Raw genomic sequence first — 22,204 nt, 5'->3', positions numbered from 1 at the left:
CAGACGAGGAGCGGCGGACATGGCGTGGGGGAGGAGCAGTGATGTGAGGAGCAGCCGACAGGCCAGCGGCGGTCAGGTGAAGCGGCGAGGAGCGGTAAACTGAGGAGCAGCGGCTGAGGTAAGGGGACCCATGTCTGAGCAGGCGGGGGTCGGGGCAGGCGGTGGACAGCCCGGGCGGGGGCCGGGCTGCTGCAGGGGCAGGCGGGGGTCGGGGCAGGTGGAGGACGGGCCTGGCGGAGGACGGGCTGGGCGGGGGCCGGGCTAATAGCTGTGGGCCAGGACTCTCCAGGGCGTAGGAGACAGGTCTTAAAAGAACAACTATCTGGTTTAAATCCCCTCCACCACCGTATGTTTATGCCTCCCGGAAGTTAAAGGGAAGCTTACAAATACTGGCGCCTACGTGTTTTTCTATACCCCCGACTGCTGCTCTCATGGAAGGTGTGGAGACGCACAAAATCCTGTTTCTGCGAATATGTTTAAATGCATGTTTGTACTTCTCAGAACTTTGTGGTAGTGGAATTTTGCACATGAACATTCTGTTGTAAACTATATTTTCAACGGGGCGGGCGGGCGGGGGTCGGGGAAGCCTGATTGCTCCCGGACAAGGTCGGGACGGGCTGCTAGTATACAATATGTATGCTGATACGATCACTCTTTGTTTTGAATTGAACTGATAGGGGTTCCCCTCATTCTGTGCTGTAACAAATGTACAAGGTCCACTATTTGAAAATGTACCATTAGGGTATTTACATGTTTACTGCCTATACATACCACCCTGACTAAATATATGTTTTACAGGTCCACAATTTGTAAATGTACCATTAGGGTACTCACAGGTTAACTGCCTATATAAACCACCTTAATTAAATATATGCTTTAGTATTTGATTCATACTTAGATCAGGACTTCGTGATCAATGTACCAACATATCTAATAATCAGGATCCCACGATCTATTTACCAACAAACTCTCCATATAACTTCGGTGACCGCCCCTATTTTATGTGCACAAACTCAGATAGAAATACTATGTAATATCTGTTCCCTGAAGCAAGGTGAAGCTGTTTAACAGGCTGCGGTAATGGTAGACAGCCCCTACACAAGCCTTCACGACCGGCTTTACACAGGAGGAAAACCTTGGGCTCCGATTGGTCCCCCCCAGGTCGAGCCCCCGGCCAGCATCGAGCGGCAGCACCGCGTGATGCAGCAGAGCCGCTCCCCTTACTTATAGAGACCTGGGCAGAGCATTCTTTTGACTCTAGCAAAATGTAAGGAGAAGAGCAGGTAGGTGTCCGCGGGAGCGGTCCGGTTTTTCTTTCATTCAAAACTCACGATCCCAGTGATAGGGCTTTGTTGCACTGATATTCTGACTAATCGAGCTTCTTCTGCCGCAATATGTTTGAGGTTTCTCTACTTCACCATTTAACCTGGTATATCGTCTCACGGCAAGAAAGATATTTGACACTGCTACTATGAGTCTCTATGCAGGATCTCTATCACCACACGATGCATTATTTTAATGGAATGATAGGCTCTGATGAGAGTCGAGGCTAAACCCGCATTTAATTAATCTATACCATGCACAACCCCTATGGTAAACTTTCACGACTAGGGGTATTTTTAAATGTGTGTTACGAGATCTCGGGTCACACTTAATCAATCAATCAATCAATCAATCAATCAATCAATCAATCAATATTTTATTGTTTGATTAATAAAAATCTTTACAATATTCGAATAGATAAAAACAGAAAAGAAGAAGAGAGAGATTAGGATGAAAATAAAATGACATGTATTCTTAACAATAAAAAGTCAAAATTTTCTGACCCAAAAAGGACCTCTCTGGACATGTTTGTTTCGTTAAAGCACAGTGTGTATGTCCGGGGCGAGATTTTCGCTAAATGGCATTTCTACCACCACATTCTTCTTTCCCTGGCCACTGTTTGCACTAGGTGGTAGGTGCCTTTGTCTGTTCAGTTTCCTGTAGCAGTTTTGCTACCTTGGTCATAAATTTTACTCCCTGGCATGAAAGAATGGATGAGGCACCTCCTAGCCAGCTTATCACTGCTTGTCTGCAAGTGCGGATCTTTAGTGTGATAAAAATTCCCCGTAGATGCATTCTTCTTAGAGCAAGTAGGGCTTGCCACGTACATAACAAGCGCGTCAATGTTTCCTTCTGGTATCCGCATAATCTGCAGTTGAAACTTTCGGTTTGTTGTTTCCAAGAGGGCATTAAATCTTTTGATAGATGCATGCCCATTCGATACGCTATAAAAGCTTTTTTTAGATGTTGACTGTAGTGCGAAGCTAGATATCCTTGTGGTTTTTGGTTGATATAGGAGTTAACTACTGTCCAAGCATGTCGTCGTTTAGTTAAGGTTGTTTCTATCTTTTAGCAAGGAAGCCTTTTTTGCTAGTCTATTTACTACTATTTCGATTTTTTTTCCATACTACGTGCAGAGTCAGTGTGGTCAAACTCGCACTAAGATATTTTCCCCATTGAGTTGTGTTTGGCTGGACTTCCTGATGGTTTATTTCCTTCCAGCAGATGTTGTCCATTGACTCACTTGGGGCAGAGCGGAGCTTGTGACACAATTTTGCGAACGTGGACATTGACCGGATTTCTTGGTTCTGTAAGTCAAATTCTAAACTAACTTGGGCTGGCGCAGCTGAGTGTGGCAGATTGAAGACTTACTTGTATATTTTATTTTGTAAATTGTTTAAAATGATTGATTCCCCTCCTAGCCATGCAGTTAGTCCGTATGATAAAGTGGGGATAGTTTTTGCGGCCATTACTTTAAGTAAGTGTGTGTAATTTGGGCCGCCCACTGTTTTTTGCAGTTGCCTGTATGCGTAAACTAATGATTGCGCCTTCCCTCTTAGTACCAGAATGTGCCTTTTGTTTGCGTTGCCCTGCTCAATGGTCATCCCCAGGTATTTATATTAGACCTGCTCTTCGAGGACTGAGTTGTTGATTGACCATCTGAAATTAAGTTTCTTCCCCTCCACAAGCCGGAGCACTTTTGTTTTATCTTTATTCAGTTCCAGGTTTTCTTGTGCTAATTAGGCCGATAACATGTTTACCAAGCGTTGCAAGCCTATTGGGGTTTTGCTTAGTAGAACTATGTCATCGGCGTACTGCATGATTGGTACAGAAACGTTGCCGAGTTTTGGGGTATGACTTTCCGTTACTACTAAATTACGTCGGACATCTGCTAGGTATAGATTAAAAAGACTAGGGGCAAGGACACCGCCTTGTTTTAAACCATCCTGTGTCTCGATTTTTTTTGTAAGGCTGGTCCCGTTCCTTTGTTTAACCTTTGCCCATGTTTCGCTGTACAGGCTGGATATTGCGTTTATTAAATTATCTGGCATCCCCCACTTTCTTAACTTGCTCCAAAGCCTTGACCTGCTTACATGGTCAAAAGCTGATTTTATGTCCACGAAACATCCATATAGTTGTTGCTTCTTTTTTTTGGCAGTATCAGTTAGCAGGCCTAGGGTGGTTAGGTTTGTGGATGTCCCCATCCCTGACCTAAAACCGCTTTGAAACCTAGGTATTATATTGGTTGATTTTTCCCAGTCCTGCAGCTCTTCCAATAGGCACGAAGCATACAGCTTGGCTTCGACATCTATTAAGGAGATCAGACGATAATTCCCTGGATTTTTTCGGTCCCCTTTCTTGTGAATTGGATGGATTATATTTCCTTTCCATGTAGCCGGAAGGTTACCCTTTGTGAAGATGTGATTAAAAAAGGCTGTTAAGTGTTAGGCCCAAAAGTCTTCGTTTGATTTATAAAGTGCTGTTGAAAGACCATTTGGACCTGGTGCCCCCTCTGGCTTTAGTTTTTGAATCGTCGTTTTTATTTGGGCACGAGTGGTCAAAACTTCTTGATAAATGGCGTTTGTTTCTGGGTTTACGTTATCGTGTGATCTTGGACTGGCGAGTTTAAGTTTAGAACTCTGTTGTTCGATGTCATTGGGTGAATATTGTTTATTTTTATTTCTAAGTGGTTCCTTTTTTAAGTAGAGGTTCTTCACGTGGTTCCCCTAGGCCTTGTCCAGGGTCCTGTTTCAGTGTTGCTCCTAAATTTAATTTGTTAATAGTAGCCCAAAACTCTCTGGAGGATGCTTTTTTACTTGTAATCAGTAGTTTTTACCATGTCCGTTCTTTGTATTGTGCCTACGCCATCCATAATTTATTCCGATATTTTTTTCTCATACTTCTGATGTCTATATTGTTTAAGTTGTGTCCCTTAGCAGCCAATCTCTGTACCCTGGCTAATTTTCTCTTTTCTGTTTTTAATTCCGCGTTAAACCATGGTGCTGGCTTACCTATTCCGTCTCTAGTCACCTTCGACTGGACTGAGTGTTTTTCCTTTAGTTCCTCCAATAGATTTTCCCAGTTCTTTACATGATCTCCGTTATCGAGGCTCCCTATTTTTGTCATAAAGTTACTAGCTGTAATCATGATATTTTTTGGTTTGCCTCCCCTCCATTTTATTTTCCGAAGGTTAAATTTTACTGGGTGAAGCAGTAATGAACATATTGTTTCTGCTCTTGGAACTGTGATAATCGTCCGTATAATTTGTGGGAAATGATCACTTTCCAAACGCGGAATTATAGAGTATTCCACTATATTTTTTGTCATGCTCGCACTGACGATTGTGAAGTTTATGGTCGATTTAACTTTGCCGCTCGTGTAAGTGGGGCACGGCTGAGGGTGACCATTTTTCCTGCTGTATAGAATTGTTAGACCCATTGATTTTATGTTGTTCCGCTGTTCTAGGTACGACCCTTGTGCTGTACTTTTTTTCCTGTTTGGTCTACCCTTGTCAGGGCTGAGTAGGTTACAATTAAAATCTCCCAAAATGATCATTGAACTAAGTTTATTGTTTTTTTGTAGGGTTTTAATAAGTTTGAGTAGTGTTCCCAATTTTTCCTTTTTTGCTTTTTGTTCTGGATGTATATAAATGTTTAGCAGTAGCAGTTGGTACTAAGACTTTATTGTAATTTTTGTAGCTTGGGCCCAGTTTATCCCAACATCCAGTTCCTCATGGTCCCAATTGTATTTTTGTGAAATAAAAGTTGATAGGCCTCCTCGTGGGTGCCAGTATTTTGATTGCCTGTCTGCGAGTATATGATTGTCCGTGAAGCATGGGATTCCTAGATGAGACAAGTTCCAAGCCTCTTGTAAGAGTATTATGTCTTGCTCTTCAAAAAATAGTTGGGTTTCATGGTCCTGCTCCATGCTACTGAACCTGTGCACGTTCCAAGAGCATAATTTAATTGTTTCCAGGTTTATTTCTTCCATGTGCTGACCTTTTGTTTGCTCTTTGATTATGATGTTTGTATCTTTTCTAGAAACTCTTTTCGCTTAGTGCTGACAGGATCATTGACTAGTCTTGATTGCTACTATGAAGCCGATATATGACCGACTGACTGTTTTGGATAGTTTTTGTTTGTATTCTTTTGCCCGGAGATGTTGCTCGGGCTGCGTGTAAGCACGATTTTACCTTGGGCCTTTGCAACTCTACATCCTTGTGGTGGTCTGAGTTGATGTAGAGGGGGAGGGGGTATCTCGGTTGCTTATGTTGCTGCAAAGTGATTCCCCAACTCTCAAATATTGCTCTATGAGAATAGATTTTACCTGCTAGCTCTTTTGATTTCCAGGTAGTAACCGAGTTTTCGATGTCTGGTCTGGCTTTATCTTGGTGAAACTCTACTGCTTCCATGTCTTGAGAGACTATTCCGTTCAGTTCAGGAATTTCTTTAACTAATTTTAGAATGTTTCCACTGTTGAGGATGTCCTGTCTTCCCTTTGTTACGTATTCCGGGATAAAGGTCACAACTGGTTCGATCTCATACAGTTCTGGCGTATGATTTTCTTCTTGGTTCATTTTAGGGTCTTTTAATCTTGTGGACCCTTTGATAGTATTTGTGTCTTTTGCTTGATCTTCGGTTGGCACAATATTCTTTTCTAGTTTCTTCACGAATCTTGGTTCTATGTATTCCGTTAATTGCTCGTATTCTTGGGAGCCTCTCTTTGTGGTCACTCTTCTGCCTCTTCCGTTTGTGGTGATCTTTAGTACCATCTCATCTATTCCTAAAAATGCAGTTTTTTATTTCCTGTTTTGGGATCTTATTTTGTCGCCCAAGGGCCCGTTAGTTGTATTTCGTACGTTCTCTCTTTCTTTTGTTTGTGGTGAGATCAAACAAGCCTCTATGTTACCGGTTGCGTCTTGTGTGGCTGGTTCGTTTACACGTTTGTTTGAGTGCGTATCCACAGAGGTCACATTTAGATGTTTAAACCCAGCATACATTAGGTTTTTGATTAACCACTAAATAGACAGATCCTTTTTGGTTGACTTGTTAGCGACCATAAACGGGAGATCACGGACACCGTTCAACAAACTAATTACTGAGACTGAGGAAATTTATTTCAAAGCTAGGAGATTTATACCCTATGCTACCCCGAACAGCCCAGTAAGTCTCCTATCTATCACAACTACTTCCTATAGGACAACTAATGCATGTCCCATTATGTAACACCAAGATTACATTATATTTCAGAAGTTAAGGAGCAGTTGGCTGCTGACCCCAGACTGTTATTGATAGCCGATTCTGAAGTATGTATCACGTGTTTTGATACCTTTATGATACGTTATGATTCCCCACACCATAACACGTACACTGAACATAATCTATCTTTTTAGGTGCTCCCAAACCACTTTGTCCTGATGAAGACCCCAGAATGAGGAAATATTAACCCTTCAAACTCCGGGGTCGAAACGTAGACTACCTCACATCCTCACACCATAGGACCGAAAGAAATTGACTCACCGGGACCTATATGCTATGAGTATAGGGAACTACGGACCAATTTAGGTTGTAAAGGTCTAACCGTATATAAGTGTAATTGTGCTCATGTCACACCACCTTTACCCAGTCCCCCACCAACCCAATCACCCCCCTCTCACCCAAAACCTTCCTTCCTCTATCCTCACTGAGAGCACTTTATGACATTGAATGTGATATAATATGCATCAAGTAGTTCCATAAAGCTACATTAATACTTTGATTCACAAAAGTTATTAATGAATGTTCTATTTTAAGAACCAAATGTTTTCCATGAACAGATACATGGAGTTATATTGATATGCTTTGATTTATAAAATCAGTGAATAACTATGATGTTCTTCCCTTTTTCATTTATGTTGTGAAAATAAACCAGATGTGATGATGAATTATGAAAACATTTAATTTGTGGTGAATCATTAATGCGATTGTAGAATTACAGGTACTAACCTGACCCTTTCTAAACGTACTAATGTAAATATCACGCAGCAAGTTGGGCCGCCAGTGCGTCACGCAACGTGGTGCACCGGTGGCGCAAGGGGCTTGCAAATAGGCCCAAAGCCTTTATGGCTAATGCTGCACTAACTGTGACACACGCAAATGTGAATTCGTAACAAGCCAAATCTCATTTTGCTAAAAGTTTAATTTCCTAGGAGTCCCTTTCATTTTCTGTTGTGTCCTGCTAGCATTGTATAAATATAAGTGACAAGTCCTAAGGCAATACACATGAAGCGTGTGCTTTTAATCACAGCATCAACAGAAGATGTCATGAAGAGGATGAATGTCTCTGCAGAAACCCCTCTAGACAGGCCCAGTGTCAGCTTAAGGTTTATGGGGGCCCAGGGCAAGAAATATTACAGAGGCTCCTGTTTGGGACAACTTTGAATTGTATTAGTCATTCATGGTTAACGGAAGCTCAAAGTTAGCTAACCCTATTGAATTACATGTGAAAGGTTGAAGTACAAAAATACATAGCAGTGAGCTACAGAGGGTAGAGCTACCATATACATTTTAATAGGATCAAAAGGTGGAGCTCTGGACAATTGTCCACTTTGGCAATGCTTCAAAGGCCTGTGGAGAGTTCAGATGAACCCACAAAGACATTATCAACAGCCCACGCTTTACTGTTACCAATTTTACACTGGCTTCCAAGGAGTAGCTTGCTAGCTGTCCGCAAAACGCTTCAATGCCTCGTCTGGGTTACTAGGCGCTATACAGATAATCATAAAAATAATAGGTTTAGAAAAAACGCTCATACGGCAGCAAAGTGTATAAACTTGTATTTGAGAACAGAAAAAAAGACCTAACAGGAGTAGCAAATAGTATATTTTAATTGTGAAGATACATCTGTAACAGATTTTCTTTTTAGCCAGGACATCCTGTACTTTACAAGAGGATGTGTTATGAAAGTATAAGGCATATTTCAGGTACTTTAACTAGACAGAATATAATTAAGTTTAGAACTCAGCTCCTGCATTCACCTCCCTAGGATCCAAGAAGAAGAAAGCGTTATGTCCTTTAAACAGTGGCTGAAGTGGAAATATAAAAGTGTGGTTACTCAATATGTCAGAGTACCTATTTACTACTGACAAATGCAGGTACTCTCCCATCAATGTATTGCACCCTTGTTGAGTACCTTTGCTGATTCTCTCTGTGGGGATTATATAGGATGGCTGTGTGACCGTACCTTGTAATACACACGCAAAACTGTCTTGGGTCCAGTCAGGCTTGTTTGCAAAGACTTTAGCTCAACCCTGGGTAGCTGTGGCTACGAGCAGAAATGCTTACAGAAAGGACTGGGTTAGAGCATTTAGAAGCACCAAACAATGAAATAAGAAAATCATGCAACTCGAAAGAAATCTGACACCAGTTCATAAAAATAGATTATATTGTTATGAACTTTTGATACTGAGATAAGCAAAATCCATCTCTGGGTTCCAGATATGTAGACTTGTAATTAAAACAGTAGCAGCTGCTACTTAACGGTGGGGCGGCAGGTTGCGGTCCTCTTTGCCCACTTCCAGGTCTCCAGGGGTAGCATGCAGAAACAGGAAGCACCCAGGCTGCCAGGCTCCCATAGCCCATCCTGATGCTGCTGATAGCAGCACTGTGATTGGTCTGAGCGCTGTGGTTCAGCTCACAGCGGGACTGGGAGCCTGAGCATGTTCTGCACCCAGTCTGTGTAACACAGTCCGTTTGAGAACATGCTTAGTGCGCATGACGGTTTGGATGGCCCAAGACAGTCGGCCAAACTGTCATGCACACTTACAGAGTACCAACACTCCTCCCCCTGCTCGTCTGACACAGCCCAGCCTAGCACCCCCCCATGCGTGTTGAGCAAGGAGAGAAAAAGAACATGTATTTGCAATGCAATAGGTCCTGCATTTGCTGGAGTTCGAACTATTGGCATTATAAATGGCAATGTTTTGGAGTGATTAGTTAAAGAAAAATGTGCACGCTATACCAAAATATAATTTTCATAGCAACTGTACAGTAAAGCAGACGGGTCCAGTGCAGGTAACAGCGGTGGGGCCGTGGTGCCAAAAGTTAATTATTTATTTAGTTTTCCCTTATCATCGTCCATTGAAATCCCCCTAACCTGGTCCCACCACTCTTACCTGCACGGGCCGCAGTTGCAGTAAAGCTATGACAATGTTAACAAAGTAGCTGTGAAAAGTACACACAGCCATGGTAAACCTGGCTTAGAGCCACTTTTGGATAAAAGAGGTGAACCGTCAGCAAGCACTCCATGCAAGCAGTCATTGCGCATGATGTCAAGAGTTCACGCAGGTGCAACAGAGGAGTATCGCTCAAGCATGCTCTGGGTAAAGACAGCTAGGACTCAAATGTCGCGGACTAAAAAAGTTATGTAAAGACTTTGGCGAGCCTAAGAAATGGATATTCTAGCCCTGTTTGTGCTCAAGATGAATACTTAGACAATTTTTCAAATATTACATTGTTTACATTGACTTGAATTTCAGACTCAAAATAGGCAGTTGTTTTTTTTGTTTTCTGATTTTGTGTGTGTTTTTCAGTATTTCATCAATTTACAAACGTTCTCTCCTAAGTGCTAATAAAGTTGGTAGTTAACCCCGTTAGGGCTAAAAAGTAAAGTGATAACAGTGGGGATGGTGTGCCATAAATCCCCATCATCCTCTAATCAGAGATTAGTGCCCATGTGGCTGCCAAGCTGAGCTTTAGGAGCCATCATCCTAAAATATTACATGCAGGGCTAATGGTAGTCCTAGGTTAATTTTAAAAGTGAGACCTAGCCAAACACTGCCCCAGCCATTGCCCCTTCTTCAGGCTCGAGTCGGGGCACCACGCGGGTGGACGGCGTCCCCCCACTTATTTTACTGGGAGCTCGATAACTGGAGCAAATGGAGCCACACATTCACTCTTTGGCCTCTCTGGGGCGATATCTCACCCCAGAGAGGCCAAAGAGTGAATGTGTGGGTCTATTTGCTAAGGGGTGAGCGAGGGGAGGCAATGAATCTGATGGTGCCAGCCACCTTTTGTGACGTTACTTTCGTTTGTGACGTCAGCGTCCGCCCACTTCTGTTTTTAGGACTTGTGCCCTGCCCTTCTTTCGTTTGATGACGAATCACCCAGGAGCTAAATCCAATTTGTACCTGCTGTCTAATCCTGGAATATAATCATGCCTTATCGAACCTCTGTAAGCACCAGCAGTGAGGAGAGGCACTGAGAGCAAGATCTGTGCTCTGCTGGGGCAATGAAATTAAAATGCATTAAGTAGCAGGAGATGTTTACAGGCTGCTAGAGAAGCGCGCATATCTAGACAGACAGCTGTGCACGTGTGCATAGAAAGATGCTTACGTCGATCGCACTCTTCGAACTCGGCATGTTATATGCACAGTGTCACATATTTGTATTATCGATGCCTGGACAGGGACACCAAAGGTTACTTTTTAAAACATTTCATAATGTACTTAAAGAAAAGGGGTTACATTTATTTGCCAAAACACAACATAGACTGTTTTACAGAGAGATGCCTGGCTTGGTTTGCACTTCACATCTGGCCCCGAGACTGACTGGCTGCCTTTCGTTGGTTCTTTCCACTTCTGCAATGAGGGTCTGACCCCCAAAGACCAAGCTTCCCCTCAAAATCTACAGCACCAGAGCTCCTTGGGAGAATAAATACTGCACCCGGCTCCGGGTCAAAAAGGCCAGAAAAGAGGAACAAACTCTTAAAAGCCCAGTGGTTCTGTTCCCTCATGCGCAAAAAGTGAGGACATAAAAACATACAAATGCTCTGTTATCCAGATCCTTAATATACTGTATATACTGTATTATACAGCATATTAAGGATCTGGATAACAGAGCATGCGCATACAAGCGTAGCAGTCTGTATACAAGTTGATTACACATGCTCATTTCCGTATCCTTCTTCCTGCTGTAGCATTTTCTTCAAAAGGGAAAGTAAGACACAAGTTTGTGACATTTTCTTTGCCAGGTGCTCACTTCATTTCAACTCGAGGCAGGCTCGGCTCCAGGAATTTTTATTTGGGTGGGCCAAGGATGCATTCGAGTGGGCCACTGCGGGCTTGATTTGTCGCATATATGTCTAGGTAGGCCTGCTTCAGGGCCGTCCTTTATCTCTTCTTATTTATTTATTTATTTATTTAAAGGTTTTATAGAGCGCGCAGTAACCCTGGAGCATCCCGGCGCTAAACCTGAGTCTCCTATAGTTTCAGCAGAGGAGGAAATTATGGGTGAGGAAAGAGGAGAGTCTTCAGCGATTTCCTAAATTGGAAGAGATTTGGTTCTGTCCTCAGTCTTCGTGGAAGGTTGTTCCAATGTTTGGCCGTGTGGACCGCAAAGCGGCGGCCACCGGCTCTGGCTTTTCTAGCTCTGGGGACTGTGATGAGGTTTTCTCCGCTGGACCGGAGGGCCCTTTCCGTTTTGTAGGGGATGATAAATTCCTTAAGGAGAGGGGGACCGTTGTTATTTAGGGTTTTGTGAGCAAGACAGAGAGCCTTGAAGGCAACCCTTTCTCTGATAGGGAGCCAGTGGAGAGCCTGGAGAGCTGGCTTAGCCGAAGATCTTGCGGGCGTGCCCGTGAGCAGGCGGGCTGCGGCATTTTGGACTTTCTGCAAGGTGTTGAGGGTGGCTTCAGGAGCTCCCAGGTAGATTGCGTTGCAGTAGTCCAATCTCGCCAAGATAAGGCCCTGAATCAGGAGTTTCTTGGCGTTCGCAGGAAGCAGGGGGAAGATCTTTCTACAGGCTCTGAGTAGTCCGAAGCATATTCCTGCCGTCTTTTTTGCCTGTATTCTGAAGCTCAGGTCTTTATCGATCCAGACGCCAAGGCTTTTGACCTCTTCCTTGGGCGCGGGAGGAATCACCCAAGCAGCTGGGCCAGAGGTGAGGAGGCAGGGAGGTCTCTTTGTGGCCAAGCATCAGTATCTCAGTCTTTGAGCCGTTTAGCTTTAGTGAGGAGAGGTTCATCCAGCGGTGAACTTCAGAGAGACAACTGTGAAGGTCAGAGGGAGAGTGATGGGGGTGTGATAGGGTTACCACCAGCTGGGTGTCGTCGGCGTAGTTGACAATTGAAACGCCGAACGGACTGACCAGTTTCTCCAGAGGGGCCATGTATACGTTGAATAACGTAGGGCTCAAGGATGAGCCCTGCGGCACTCCACTGCGGAGGGGGATAGCGGGTGAGTGGCTGTCGTTCTCCCAGACTTGGAAGGAACGGCCTGTTAGAAAGGATTTTAGCCACTTCAGAGCCGTACCCCTTACTCCGATTTCTCCCAGTCGTTGGATTAAGGTGAGATGGTCCACAGTGTCGAAGGCCGCACTGAGGTCCAGGAGGACCACTGCCACTGATCCTCCCGTGTCCAGAGTGCTTCTGGCCTTCTCCACTGCAGCCAGGAGGGCGATGTCAGTGCCCTGGCCTGGACGAAACCCTGTCTGGGAGACCCCTAGTAGGTTGTTACTCTCCAGAAAAAGTGACAGTTGTTTGTTCACTAATTTTTCAGTGATCTTACTAGTTCCTGGGAGAAGGGAGATGGGTCTATAGTTAGAAAGGTCCTGTGGGTCCAACGAGGGTTTTTTTAGTAGGCCTTTGACCGCTGCCGCTTTCCAGCTGGGGGGAACTATGCCCTGCGAGAGGGAAGAGTTAATCAGTGCCGTAAGGGGGGGATGATGGTGCTGGTCACTGTTTTCAGGAAGCGGAGGGGTGCGGGGTCGAGGGGGGACCCACTTTTGATTGAGGCCAATGTTACCAGAACCTCTTCCGTGGTGACTGGCCCAAAGGCATCCAGGGAAGGAGAGGGGCTGGTAGAGTCCCAGTCCGTGTGAGCCGGAAGGCCCGGTTCGGAGGGAGGGATGGCCGCGAGAAATTTTTTTATTTTCTCGTCAAAGAAGTTAGCAAGATTGCTACATTTGCTTTCCGCTTCTTTGGGGTCAAGAGGTTTGAGGGGGGGGTCATGAGGGTGATGGAGTTCCTTAAGGACGGCAAAGGTTTCGTGGGCCGAGTTTGCGGCGTTTTTGATTCTGCTTTCGTAGAATACGATTTTGGTGTTACGTAGCTCCTTTTTATATATATTTACGAAGGTACGGAATGAGTCTTTTTTTTCTACTGTTTTGTCCTTCCTCCATAGTCGTTCATTCTTCTTGCAAGTCTTCCGCAGAAGGTTGAGTTCGGGGGTGTACCAGGGGGATGGATTGACTCGCTTGGTGCGTTTCAGAGAGCTGGTTTTTGGCAGGATGGCATCAAGAGATTGGGTGACCCAAGTGTTCAATTCGATGTCCGCGACTATGGGGTCTTGAGAGGGGATGGGAACGTTTTCCGTTAGTTTGGCTGTCCATTCGTCTGGGTCCAATTTATGCCATCGTCTAGTAAGGGTTCTGATTTTAAAGGGTTGCGGGGGCGGAATGTTGATAGCCCATACAAAGGGGACCAAGAAGTGATCGGTCCAAGGGAGGGGGACGTGATCTTGGGTTTTCAGGTCCGGGATGTTTGTAAATATGGGGTCGAGCAGTTGCCCTCTTTCATGAGTGGCCTGTGGATTTTTTAAGTCAAGGCCGGTGGAGGTGATATCCTGAAGCAGTTCTGTCGCCTGCTTGTCGACCGGGTCCAAAAAGTGGACATTAAGGTCCCCCAGTAGGAGGTAGTTGGAGGAGGACGTACACTCAATGGAGATCTGGTCGATGAGTTTGCTTGGAAATTCCGCCAGGTGGCCTGGGGGGCGGTACACCAGCATTCCCGTTAACGAGGTGACAGGGGAAATCTGTATGGCGAAGTGACAGCTTTCACATCCCTTGATGTTGCCGTCTGAGAATCTGCAGGTAAAGGCGTCTTTGTAAATTATGGCTAGTCCACCTCCTCTACCCTCTGGTCTGTTCAGCGAGCACATAAGGTATCCGGGAGGGAGTGCGAGGACTATGTCGGGGCCGTTGCTGGAAGTGAGCCAAGTTTCAGTTAAGAACAAGATATCTGTGGCATGGTTACCTATTAAGAGGTTGATTTCGTCCGCATGCTTCACAAGAGACCTGCAATTGAGTAGACCTAGTTGAAGTCCACTAAGAGCCGAATCCGGGCCGGCAGGGTTGCAGAGGTTGCATCTAGTCAATGGGCTGTCGCCCGTCAAGGTGCGTGAGCAGTCCGGGTGTTTCTGGGTTTTTAAGGCTAGAAGCTTGTCCCGGGAGTATGTCAGGTTTTTCCTGGCGGAAATGGGCATAGTGGTAGGGCCTGGGGCCGGCCGACTCAAGAAACCAACAGCGGACCCCACCGACCTCAAGAATTACCGCCCCATCTCGCTTCTCCCGTTTCCAGCCAAAGTCATCGAGAAGACCGTCAACAAGCAGATGGCCGCCTTCCTCGAGATGAACGGATCCCTCGACCCCTCACAGTCCGGCTTCCGAGCCAAACACAGCACCGAGACCGCCCTCATCGCCGCCACCGATGACATCCGAGCCCTGATGGACAATGGAGAAACAGCGGCCCTCATCCTCCTAGACCTCTCCGCGGCATTCGACACGGTCTGCCACCGCACCCTAATACGGCGCCTCAGCAACATCGGAATCCAGGACAAGGCGCTGGAATGGATCATCTCCTTCCTCGACGGAAGAACACAGCGAGTCCGCCTACCACCGTACAAGTCAGAGGCCTCCAAAGTCATCTGCGGCGTCCCCCAAGGATCATCCCTGAGCCCCACCCTCTTCAACGTCTACATGAGCCCCCTCGCGGCCATCGTACGCAAACACCACCTCAGCATCATCTCCTACGCCGACGACACCCAACTGATCCTCTCCCTGACCAACGACCCCGCCGCCGCCAGAGCCAACCTGCACGAAGGGATGAAAGAGGTAGCCGAGTGGATGACGACCAGCCGCCTGAAACTGAACTCGGACAAGACGGAGGTCCTCATCCTGGGCTCCTCACCCTCCGCCTGGGACGACTCCTGGTGGCCTCCCGCCCTGGGCACCGCACCCAAACCGACAGACCATGCACGAAACCTGGGCTTCATCCTGGACTCCTCCCTCTCCATGACCAGGCAAGTCAACAGCGTCTCCTCGGCGTGCTTCAACATCCTACGCATGCTACGGAAGATCTTCTGGTGGATCCCCACAGAGACCAGGAAGACCGTCACCCAGGCCCTCGTCACCAGCCGACTGGACTACGGCAACGCCCTCTACGCCGGGACCACCGCCAAGCTCCAGAAGAGACTCCAGCGGATCCAAAACGCCTCAGCCAGACTCATCCTCGACATCCCACGATCCAGCCACATCTCCGGACATCTGAGAGACATTCACTGGCTCCCCATCAACAAGAGAATCACCTTCCGCCTCCTCACCCACGCACACAAAGCCCTACACGACCAAGGCCCGAGCTACCTCAACAGCCGAGTCAACTTCTACGCTCCCAAACGCCACCTCCGATCAGCCAACCACGCCCTCGCCGCCGTCCCCCGCATCCGAAGAGCGACTACAGGAGGAAGGTCCTTCTCCTACCTGGCCGCCAAGACCTGGAACTCCCTCCCGTCCGACCTGCGCCTGACCCAAGACCACCTCTCCTTCCGGAAGAAGCTGAAGACCTGGCTGTTCGAGCAGTAGCGGCACCCCCCCCCCCCCAAGCGCCTTGAGACCCTACGGGTATGTAGCGCGCTTTACAAGTGTCACTGATTGATTGATTGATTGACGGGCTTGCCTTTGGCACGCCTTCGGCGCGCTGACGGCGCGCCCGCTGCGCCCGTCCGCTGCGCGTACGGTGGAAGCACATATTTTTATGGCGAAAGGGAGGAGGAGGGGCGTGGCCTCCGAAGGGGGCGTGGCCTATCGGCACGCCGGTAATGGCGCTAGGTTCTGGGCGTTAGCTGATAGCCCGAGGTCAGCTGTGCTCAGAGTTTGGGACCGGGTCCTGTGCAAAGGCCAATGTAAGTAGTGCTTTTTTTTAAAAACAGCAGACTAAACACAAAAACGAACAAACAGTTTAAAATTTACAAGATACAGTGCTATCTCGCTCCCGGCTTCCGCCTCAGGAGTGCAAAGGTTCTGGTAGGCAGCGCTTCAGAGCAGCGTTAAGTATCTGTTCTGAGGGAAGGGGGCGTGGCCTCCGAAGGGGGCGTGGCCTATCGGCACGCCGGTAATGGCGCTAGGTTCTGGGCGTTAGCTGATAGCCCGAGGTCAGCTGTGCTCAGAGTTTGGGACCGGGTCCTGTGCAAATGCCAATGTAAGTAGTGCTTTTCTTAAAAACAGCAGACTAAACACAAAAACAAACAAACAGTTTAAAATTTACAAGATACAGTGCTATCTCGCTCCCGGCTTCCGCCTCAGGAGTCTTAGTCTAACAAGGCCCAGTAAAACTCACTCTTTTCCAAATCTCTTTTTAATGTTATCACTCTCGAAAAGCGTTTTTTCCATGTAATGTTCCTTTGATGGGAAGAGGTGGTTTCTGAGGTGGGAGTATCAGGCAAGTGACACTCCTCGGACTCCCTCTGTGCGAGCCGTCAGGGAGAATCCCTCTTCATTACTACCTCCACTTGATCCCGGACTCTGCAACACACTCTCTTACAGGCGTGATTATCCACCACTCCTCTCCAGTGCACCTTATCTCACAGCTGACCTTGAACCCCAGCCGCATATCAGGCACCATCGGACTCCACTTTCATTTTTCCCAGTAAAAACATTAGTATAATCACCTTCAAACTTAAAACATTGAATATAGCAGTACATATAATTAGCAAGCACTTTAAAGTATGTTCCTCAGTAGCCCTTATGGCACGACTGCTAATTAAATTAACAAAAACAGAAAGGCCATGACAGGGCCGCCTTCAACACTGATGTGAAAGTCTTTTTTGGCACCGCCCCAATAACCTATTTCTCCATAAATACCTTTACTCTCACCTTCCACCAGTGCCCCTCATCCCTCCATGGCCCCCCTATTGACCTCTTCCTCAGGATTCCCTCACTGCCACACGCCACAAGTGCCCCTCATCTCTTTGTAGCCCCTCATCCTCATGACCTCCTCCTCAGACTCCCTCACTCCCACCCTCCTACAGTGCCCCTCATCTCTCCGTAGCCCCCCCTATTGAACTCCTCATCGGACTCCCTCACTACCACCCTCCACCAGCGCCCCTCATCTCTCCCTAGCTCCTCCCTCCACCCCTTGACCTCTTCCTCGGATTCCCTCACTGCCACCCTCCAACAGTGTGCCTCATCGCTCCATAGCCCCTCCCACTACCTCTTACTTGGATTCTGTCACTGCCAACCTCCACCAGCCCCCCTCATCTTTACATAGCCCATCACTCATATGCATTTCATTTGTTGTATAGTGCTACTCATATCAGTGTAGTGTGTGTCAGTACTTTACACTATGATTAGTACGTGATTAAGCATGGGCGGAAAATCCGTTCCGCTCGCGGATTTTGCGGATTTTCGGTAAATTCGCGATCCGCGAACGCTCGCGAATTTTCCGAAAATCTGCAAATTCGCACGCAGCGGATTTTCTTTTCTTGGTGATACAATTTTGCGGCATGCGGCGTAAGTTCGCAATTGCGAACATGTAGGTGCGGCGGGCAGCAACAATCTCGCACTCGCGAAATTACAAAATTTGCAATTCTGCACAAGAAATCCACTAGCAAGCACCATAGACCTTCTGAAAATGATGATTTTTATCAGAATAACTCCTCAGGTTGGTATTTGCCTGCACTTTTTTGGATTTGATGCCTTTTGACTTTCTTTGGATCACTTTTGGATTAGAAATCAACTTTCACAAGTAAGTTTGTTTGGGGCATTACAGTTGCTGTAATGCTGTTCTGCAGAAAAACGAGTTTTGCAAAAGAGAAAGCATTCAGCAGGTGCAAAAGTTCAAACTCATCATTAGTAACCATTCCCTGTAGTGCTTCCTGACTGGGGCCCCTCCAGAGTTCAGTTGCTAGTTGCAACAATTGTATGACCCTGCTCTGACCCTCACAGCAGGCTCATAGAATAGCTACAAGTAGGCCACAAAGGTCCTGGAAAAAAAATTGCACTGCAACCGAAAGCAAATTACAGATAAGGAAGCAGGTGCCAGACTGGAATTTTAAAACAGTTACACATTAATTAATCAACCCCAAATTCATTCATGTCAGTTGAAGCAGGGCAGGTGTGCTTGCTTTTTCCCCCCATAATCTACAGTGATGATGAACCAGAGGGTGGCATTGATGTACCAGAGGGTGGCATGGGTGAAACAGAAGGTGGCAGTGGTGAAACAGAGGGTGCTGGGAACCTATGATGATGAACCAGACGTAGAAACAACATAATCGCGACCGTTGCGAGCCGACATGTAAGTTCGCAATTGCGAACTGGTACAAAACCCTCGCAAACTGGCAGAAATCCTTGCAAACACAAAAAATCCGCAAATTCGCGAGAATTCGCGGAATTTGCGGATTGCGAGTTCGCAAATCCGCAAATTCGCGAACGCCAGATTCGCAAAATTCGTCCATGCTTATACGTGATTCCAGTGGGTCACTGGGACCATCCCTGAGGGAACACCCGGTTCTCCTCTCTGTTAATAAGAGGATTCCACACAGTTTTGTCAATAATGTTGAAAAGATATTTTTATTCTTTATGATATTCTTCAAAAAAGTTCATTTGAGTTATTCCATGTTCCATAAATGAGGCATTATTATATTTAAATCATAACCAATGCATTTCGGGCATATACACAGCCCTTCATCAGGGAATAATAAGAATTCCCAGACTGGCGTTTTAGGGGTAATAAGGCCACCTGCGGTGAACCCACAAAACAAACAAATTAACGAGTAAACACATCAGCTGTGCACCCATCCAAATCAATATTTTGCAGTACTTTACACTATGCACACATTATACAGAGACAATGGATCATACTAGTAGATCAGTCTACAGGGAATGTCACATAAACCAATGAGGATTACAAGGTGTAAGAATCACGTGTCATCCACACTAGTGGGCAGTATATTTTAATAGGGTTTGGTCTGGGGAAACACAACCTTAGGATTTAAAGAGTATTCCATGGGGGTCATCTTTACTGATAAAAACTTATATCTGCCCAAACATAATCTTTTTAGAAACATTAGATTAATGAAAGACTGGGGAAGTTCTAACTATATCACAAAACAAAAAAAAGAAGTTCTAACTATATCATTCATGTTCGTATGCAGCTCTTTGGTGACAGTTCATTGTCACTGTCCTATGTTAGAATCGTAACTTCTGAACTGCAAGTAACACAAGGATCTCTGACAAAGGCAGTAACCCAGCTTCCACATAAAATACAGTTCATCTGCATTTAAACACTACTAACAGACAAATGATTGCTCTCCAGCAGGATCATTAATCACCAGCGTTATCTGGGCATTTTGTATTGCCTTATTGTTGTCCTGCATCTGCCATGACAATAATAAAAACTGTTTAAATGAAGCACACACAAAGTATGTGTCCTGCTGGGCCTGTGCAGATTTAAAAAGAAAAAATGTAGTAACACATTCTCTTACCAACTCCATTAATCAAACTTTGTGTCACAGCCTGATGTGATAAGCCACTGCAAGAGTCATTAAAGGTGACTAGGAAGAAACAAACTTCTTGTCTCCTGCTGCTGCATTGAAAAAGAAATATCAGCACAGCAGGACAGTAGGCAAAGGTTACCAAAGGTTACCATTGTCAAAGAAAGGATTTGTCGCCTTTCGCCATGCAGAGATGAAGGGGTGAAAAAATAAACAAAGCCTTGGTAACATTTTACGGAAGTGCAGAAGTTCTGGACCAGGTACGAGCCAGGCCACGTTGGACGATGGTCAACGTGAAAGGGACCATGGTAACAGTGGCGAAAGGAGGAGAGAAAGTGACACGGAACAGCTCCTGGCTCAAAAGAGTGCCTGAACCTCGCTCCATTCCGGAACAACACCTAAGACACCGAGGAGCACAACAGGACCGAGCATAAAGAACGCTCTGTGAATACCAGCCCACCAGTAACCTCAAGGTGCACCAGGAACTGGAACCACCAGCCACAGGGACCGGTATGACGCTGATGACCAACCCAGAGCGACTGGAGTCCCGCATTGAGGCCGGGGATGATCACCCAGGTACAGACTAAGAGAGAGAACCTGAGACCAAGCTCCCGCCTGAAAGACTGTGCCTGCCAAGCAGTGGAGCGACCAGGATCCGGTAGTACAAAAAGAGACTGAGTTGGGATGGGATGTAACAAGTGAGCGTTCAAGATGTCACCAGCCACCACCCGATTTGTTGCACCCAAATGTTCCTGCTAGCGGGCGGAGCATGGATAATAAAAGGAAGAGGCATGCCGGCTTGGGGGCAGTCGGCTCCTGCTACGCTACTGGTGTGTGAGTGTCTATTACTCCACGCAACGTACGCATTAGCATACACACAGCTAGCACAGCGCTGCAGAGTTCACACCTGGTATGAGGCCATAGCCAGGCCTGCAGTTTGGCGCACTTTGAAGGCTGACAATGCGCTCCCTCCGATCACCCATGTTATTCATTAAGTGCTGCACAACAGTCCTCTCTGTCCTCTGGTGTGTCCTAGTGCCCCGGTGTGTCCTGGCCTGTGTTCTCCTAGCACTGGTCCGGCGTCACATTGTTCGACGCCGAATGCACTGAAATCAATGCAATTTGCAAAAGAAAACAAAACATGTTCAAGCAACACTCTAGCTTTCGCCTATGAACGCTTCAACAAAGGGCAACAAACTAAGTCCTTTCAAAATGAACCCTCAAAGTGAGGCGGAAAAGACAGATTTTATCTACGGAGCTGGGCCTGGTGGGTGCGTGAACCACCGAAGTAAGTTTCATGAGGCTTGAAAAAACAGGACTGTTCTGTGCCTCTGCCTTAGGCAGTCCACATTGCGTGCAGGAGCAGCTTGCACAGAGTATATATGTATACATAAACCAGCATTCAGTGGGGAGTTTACCCAGCGCGACACAAGGCCGACAAAGCACGTGTGAATTCCATGGCTTACTCCAACACTCAGAACGAGGACACAAATTTTAGATGTCGTATACTTGTAAAGCGCACAGCTGCCCCAGCAAAGGGGCGTCCCGGCACTGTATACCGCTGGGGAACCCATCCTGGCTTTCCCTGTGAGATGGTCCCTCCTGGGCATCTCCAAGGTGAAGACAAGCATCCCCGGCGCTGATGGGGCCATTAGTAGAGATTAAGCAAGCTATTGCCCAGAGTTGCTGAGTGGGACCCATGGTTGGAGTAGGCACCGAGGCAAGAATTATCGAGTCCGCTGACCATGGCCCAAGACCCTGCCGCGTCAGGAATCGAACCCTGGTCCCGGGCTGACCTCTGCTTCCGGGTCTGCCACCTCTTACCAGTGAGCCACACCACTCCACTCCACAAGTGCACTGTAATGTTTATACTCACTTGCAACAGGTCTTATGGCTTCAAGTTCTTGCTCTGGGGTCATTTGTGGTGGAGTCAGACGCAGGTACAATGTTGACGGAGGTGTGCCTACCGTCCACTGAACACTGCCCCTACAATGTTAAACAAGCACGTTTGTTTCTGAAACAATAATGATAAACAAGCAAAGAATGTTGGCTTCTGTGCCGACTCAAAGCACAAGCCCTAGTTTTCCGAGCATAAAAAAAGTTCAAAAGAGTGCACCACAAGTAGTAGTGTCAGTTTGATTACCTGAATCAAAGTGACACATGTAACAGGGCCAGTCGCCATGGGCCTCACAAACATGCCCAGAGGAGGGAAAATTGACACCAATTGACCATACAAAAGAAAGGTACTTAGAAAGGCACAAGAAGGAACCAATCAAAAGTGGTGGGGGAGGCCAAACTACACATATGGAATACTGCATGGCTTGCAGAGCAGCGCAAGAGGCTGACTGAAAAATTAGAATA

The sequence above is a fragment of the Lissotriton vulgaris genome, chromosome 3_1 (assembly GCF_964263255.1).
Source record: "Lissotriton vulgaris chromosome 3_1, aLisVul1.2, whole genome shotgun sequence".
NCBI classification, from domain to species: domain Eukaryota; kingdom Metazoa; phylum Chordata; class Amphibia; order Caudata; family Salamandridae; genus Lissotriton; species Lissotriton vulgaris.
The sequence above is the reverse complement of the archived record's forward strand: the minus strand, read 5'-3'. Positions refer to the sequence as shown.